This window comes from Anomaloglossus baeobatrachus, chromosome 2 (genome assembly GCF_048569485.1).
Source record: "Anomaloglossus baeobatrachus isolate aAnoBae1 chromosome 2, aAnoBae1.hap1, whole genome shotgun sequence".
Lineage (NCBI taxonomy): Eukaryota > Metazoa > Chordata > Amphibia > Anura > Aromobatidae > Anomaloglossus > Anomaloglossus baeobatrachus.
In genome coordinates, this window is record NC_134354.1 from 36,511,416 (window position 1) to 36,517,415 (window position 6,000).

The 6,000-nt window shown below is 49.8% G+C and overlaps 1 protein-coding gene across 1 annotated transcript in view; it reads right to left on the reverse strand.

Annotated features, from left to right (window-relative positions):
- CHAF1B (chromatin assembly factor 1 subunit B) overlaps positions 1-4,369 on the reverse strand; it is a 228,460-nt gene extending 224,091 nt beyond the window's left edge. The window contains exon 1 of the mRNA XM_075332921.1: positions 4,297-4,369. The gene's annotated coding sequence lies outside the window, so the exon portion shown is untranslated. The remainder of the gene's footprint in view (positions 1-4,296) is intronic.
- Between the last annotated feature and the right edge of the window lie 1,631 nt (positions 4,370-6,000).

Consider the following 6,000-nt stretch of genomic DNA (forward strand, 5'->3'; position numbering starts at 1 on the left):
CTGGAGACGGTGAGTAAAGTTACGTTATTTTTTTTCTAAGACACGTGTGTTTTCTCCGGCGCGAGCCAGACGGAACACCTCCATGTGGTCCGTTTGCGTTCCGTGTGACACCCGTGATGCCGGAGAAAAACGGACATGTTGCTGTGTGGAGCACACGGACACACGTATGTACGTAAATACATACGTGTATCCAACTCCATTGGACAACATAGGTCTACGTGTGTAAGTGTCTCCGGTACGTGAGGAAACTGACCTAACACGTACCGGAGGCACGTACGTGTGAAAGAGGCCTACAGTTCGTTTAAATAAAGTTTCATTCAGCAAAAAAGTTGCAAAAATTGCCGCTGTGGCGTTTTTGCATTTTCTCATTCTGTTCAATGGTGAAAAAAAACTGTGCAAGAATTGACATACTGTATTTTTCAAAAACGCTGCAGTTTTCTATTGCAGTCGGGGGGGGGGGACGTGTGCAATAGATTTCTGAAATTTTGTTGGTACTATAAAAAGCAGCTTTTAATTTACATGAAAAAAAAAAAAATGCATTAAAAAACGTGTGAACATGGCCTTAGTCAGCATGGCGGTTACGGTCACTACTCAGTGGAGGTGTGGCGCCCCTGAGGCTTCCGTCACCACAGAGGTACTGCACCTCATCCAGAGGTGTGGTATCCCATCCCAGGGTAAGGAGGGGGTCATCCACCGGGTCACATGACACACACACAGACTCATCACAACACTCCACTCAACCGTGGTTAGGGCCTAGTGCAGCTGGAGTTGTATAGTAGCTAGCACTGTCTCTGAAACCAGCCTTGGGGCGGAGCTTAGTGGGTGAGGTGTCTGAGGTGAGTGGGCGGAGTGAAGTTTAAAAGTTGACAGGGTCAGTTGGTGGTGTGGCGAGGAGGCGACTGGAGGATAAAGATCCGGGGGTCCTGCTCGCTCCGGGAGACATAGAAGAAGGGATCCTAGTGACACGGGAGTGCGGGAAGCACCCGTGGGCTTGCTCCACAAAACGGGGACCCGGTCTCTAGACTAAAAAAAAAACAACAAAAAAACTTACACACTCTTTAGTAACACCGGGGGCCTCTGTGGCTACAAGCATCCATGGCCGAAAATCAGCACATGAATCCGCTGGAAGGGGGCCACAGAGGATCAGGGAGCCAAGCAGGCAGAAAACCCTTTGAAGGTCCGCGGCCCCTAGCTCAGGGCACTGTGTGCAGAGGCGCGAGCCAGGAGGGCGAGAGTCAGCCCAGTAGAGGCACATCTGAGGGGTGCACCGGTATTGACCTCTGACCTGCCCGGGATCGGCGGAAGCCCATCATGATGGATACCGCGGGTGATTGCCGGCAGACTTTACATCTGAGGAATCAGTACCGTGAGTAAAAAGACTTTGACTGCAACTCCGTGTGTTGTCAGTGTCCTTCCCGCGCCCCTCTCATCATCCCCAGGCCTCAAGCTCTACCTGTAGGGAGCAATATCACCTCAGCTGCGCCATCATTACCTGCCCCGGGGAACATGCTGCGCAGCGGCGGTCCACATACCCACAAAACCACAGGTAGCGTTACAAACTATATTCCATTGTAAATATAATCATCATCCCCTTTATTCAAAGACACCACCAGGGTCACGGAACCGGGCCATGCCGCCGCAACATCACCGGACATGTCCGGCCCGGTACCTAGTATCCCCCGGCCATGGAGCTGGGTGTGTCAGAGGCAGCTGTAATCAGTACCCGTGAGCGGTGGCAGCAGGGAGCATGTAACATTTTTTCCCTGTAGCCGCTGCTCCGGTGAGCGGGATACACCTGCTGACGACTCAGAGACTTGCAGGGTAGGGCAGTTTCAGATCAGCGGTATTCAGCCACACTCGCAGATCCGGCACATGGGCAGTACAGTACTTTACAGTTCACTGGCAAGCTCTGGGCACATAGGGTCATGTGACCGGAGCATGTGACAGCATGTGACCGGGGATTGCCGCACTGTCTGTGAACTGTAAAGTACTGTACTGCCCTTGTGCCGGATCTGCGAGTGCGGCAGAATACCGCTGATCTGAAACGGCCCTTATTAGCATTTCCGGAGGTGAAAGGTGGCCTTTAAGCCATTAGAAAAGAATGTTAACATGCAGGACAATTTGAATTAGTGAAATTAGGCTATGTTCACACACTGCATCTTTTCTTAACCACAAAGATGCAGCATTTTTGGCCCAAAAAAAAAAAAAAAAAATGCACCCGCGGCAAAAATCCATCAAATAACACATTCATTTTTTTCTGCATTTTGCCCAATAAGTTTAAGTCAAATCTATGGACTGGAAGGGTTCAAAAACACTGGCAAAAACAATTGACAGGCTGCATCTTCAAAAATGAAGCAAAAAAAAAAAAAGATTCACAGTGTAGACAGCAAAATAGAAATCTCATAGACTTCACTGGGAAACGGAAATGCATGCATTTAGGTGCATCTTTGGGACCTCAAAAAAAGATGCAGTGTGTGAACATAGCCTAAAATTATTAAAGGGGTTGACCTATTTTAAAAAAAATAATTCTAGGCATTGACATTACTATTAGGCCATGTTCACACACTGCATCTTTTACTGCGTTTTTGGGTCATTTGTGAGGTCACAAATTATTTCCTTCCCCCGCAAAGTCTATGAGATTTTTATTTTGCTGTCCACACTGGGCATCTTTTTTTTGGCTGTTTTTGAAGATGCACCATGTCAATTCTTTCTGCGTTTTTGAGCCCTTCTAGTCAATAGATTTGACTTAAAAAATACACTGGGCAAATACGGTAAAAATGTATGCGTTATTTGATGCGTTTTTGCCGCAGGTGCGTTTTTTGGGGCCAAAAACGCTGCATCTTTGTGGTTAAGAAAAGATGCAATAGGTGAACATAGCCTTGTTACAAAAAAGACAATCGCTTTCTGTCAATCCTGTGGACCCAGTGCAGGCCGCTCCGGAGGTCTGTGCCAACCAGGTATTGGCAGAACCACTAAAGCCTGTGATTGATTGCAGCGGTCAGGTGAGCAGAGGAGCACATCATTGACATCTGACCGACACAGACCTACGGAGCGCTGTGTACGGGATTCAGGGTGATCAGGCACCTTTGCTTATTCATCTGAAAATATCAGTGCCTAGAAAAGGACCCCTCCCCCCCCCTTCCATCCTTCGATGTCGCTGTCATCGTACCGAGCCGGAGAATCGCATCACCTGGTCACTATCACAGCACAACGAACACTGCGAAAACAAAACCACCCAAAAACAAGGGTGGAATAACAATCTCACCCAAATAGGGCGGCACGGTGGCTCAGTGGTTAGCACTGCAGTCTTGTGGTGGCTCAGTGGTTAGCACTGCAGTCTTGTGGTGGCTCAGTGGTTAGCACTGCAATCTTGCAGCACTGGGGTCCTGGGTTCGAATCCCACCAAGGACAACATCTGCAAGGAGTTTGTATGTTCTCCCCGTGTTTGCGTGGGTTTCCTCCGGGGTCTCCGGTTTCCTCCCACACACCAAAGACATACTGATAAGGAATTTAGATTGTGAGCCCCAATGGGGACAGCGTTCCTGATGTATGTCAAGCGCTGCGGAATATGTTAGCACTATATAAAAATAAAGATTTATTTATTTTATTGGATTTTTTCCCCTTTTTTTCAGTACATTGTTCTATAAAATGAACGATGACGACAACTGCAGATACACCAATGGGGGCGGGGAGAAATAAACTTTTGTCTTTTGGAAGAATGACAGAAAAAATATATATTTTATCTGTGTATCAATATGCGTGTGTAATAATAATAATCCGTTACATAATATAATATATACATACATACATATAGCCAGCTCTGGCTAGGGCTAGATATGTCTGTGTACGTATGTGTAATATATGTATGTGTGTAATATTATATACATATATATATATATATATATATATATATATATATATATATATATATATATACACACACACACACACACACAATATACAGATATATAGGCACACACAAATACACATTTTAAATATATACACACATATATATATATATAATGCATATTAATATGTGTGTGTATATATATATATATATATATATATATATATATATATACACGCACATTAATACACAGAGATATATATATACACACACGCATATTAATATGCACGGAGAGATATACGGTAGTATGTATGTATGTATATCTATATATGAATATATTATATCTACATCGCACACATGTGTAGCCCTATACACCACAGGCAGCCGTGCTCCCGCTGCACAATGATCCCCGTACACTCTGCTCGGTGCCCGCCGTTCCCGGGACTCACCTCTCCGCCGGAGATTTCACTGCAGACACTTTTCCCGCCCGCGCTCTCTGTCTGTCCCGTCAGCTGCAGTGTCGGCTGCTGCAGCGCCACCTGGCGGCGGGAGGGAGCAGTGCGGCCGGCGCACGTGCAGGCAGGAAGTAGAGCGCGGATCTCCTCAGAAAGATTTTACCTCAGGCGATTTTACCACACACGCAGCACTGAAAACAGCAGAGCGCCCCCATATAGGGTCACTTCTCGGTTCGGACTATTTATGGGGGCACTGTAATTCGGACTATAGATGGATTTGGAATATAGATTATTGTGATAATGGTAACATAAAGTCTGTTCGGATGATGGGGTGTGGGGGCGGCAGGGAGCTGATATGTGAGGGAGGTGTGGGGCATACGTGTATGGAAAAGGTAACCCAAAGTACGTGCTACCATTGGGGAGGGTGGAGGATAGGACTTATCTCCTGTTCACACTTGCTGTATTTGGAGATGCAGTTTTTTTTTTGTTTTTGTAACAGGCCAGACTAACCCCCCGCCCAGAATATACCCGGGCTATAAACTGGCCTAGGCCAGATTGTACCCCTCCATATACCTCAGCTGCTGTAGGTCAGGGCCCCAGGCAGCGCACAGGGGGGGCAGATACAGCCCATGAGGCCCCAGGCAGCACACAGGGAGGCAGATACAGCCCATGAGGCCCCAGGCAGCACACAGGGAGGCAGATACAGCCCATAAGGCCCCAGGCAGCACACAGGGAGGCAGATACAGCCCATGAGGCCCCAGGCAGCGCACAGGGGGGCAGATACAGCCCATGAGGCCCCAGGCAGCGCACAGGGGGGCAGATACAGCCCATGAGGCCCCAGGCAGCACACAGGGAGGCAGATACAGCCCATAAGGCCCCAGGCAGCACACAGGGAGGCAGATACAGCCCATGAGGCCCCAGGCAGCGCACAGGGGGGGGCAGATACAGCCCATGAGGCCCCAGGCAGCACACAGGGAGGCAGATACAGCCCATAAGGCCCCAGGCAGCACACAGGGAGGCAGATACAGCCCATGAGGCCCCAGGCAGCGCACAGGGGGGGCAGATACAGCCCATGAGGCCCCAGGCCACACACAGGGAGGCAGATAGAGCCCATGAGGCCCCAGGCAGCACACAGGGAGGCAGATACAGCCCATGAGGCCCCAGGCAGCACACAGGGAGGCAGATACAGCCCATGAGGCCCCAGGCCGCACACAGGGAGGCAGATACAGCCCATGAGGCCCCAGGCAGCGCACAGGGAGGCAGATACAGCCCATGAGGCCCCAGGCAGCGCACAAGGGGCCAGAGACAGCGTGCAAGGGGGGGAGGATACAGCGAGCAGGGCCCCTTGTGCTGCCTGGGGCCTCATGGGCTGTATCTGCCTCACTGTGTGCTGTCTGGGGCCTCATGGGCTGTATCTGCCCCCCTGTGTACTGCCTGGGGCTCCGTGTGCTGTCTCTGTCCCCCTGTGCTTTGCCTGGGTCCCCTGTGCGCTGCCTGGGGCCCTACTACGCTGGCTTCGGCCATCATCTACAGCAGCTGGGCTATATGGACAGCAGCAGGGGTATATGGTGGGGTATAGTCTGGCCTAGGCCACTTTAACACCGGGTATATTCTGGGCGTGGGTTAGTCTCACCTGTTACACTGGCACTCGGATGCTGAATCCAGGCATACCTGTTGTAGAAAGCAGGGCTGTTGAGT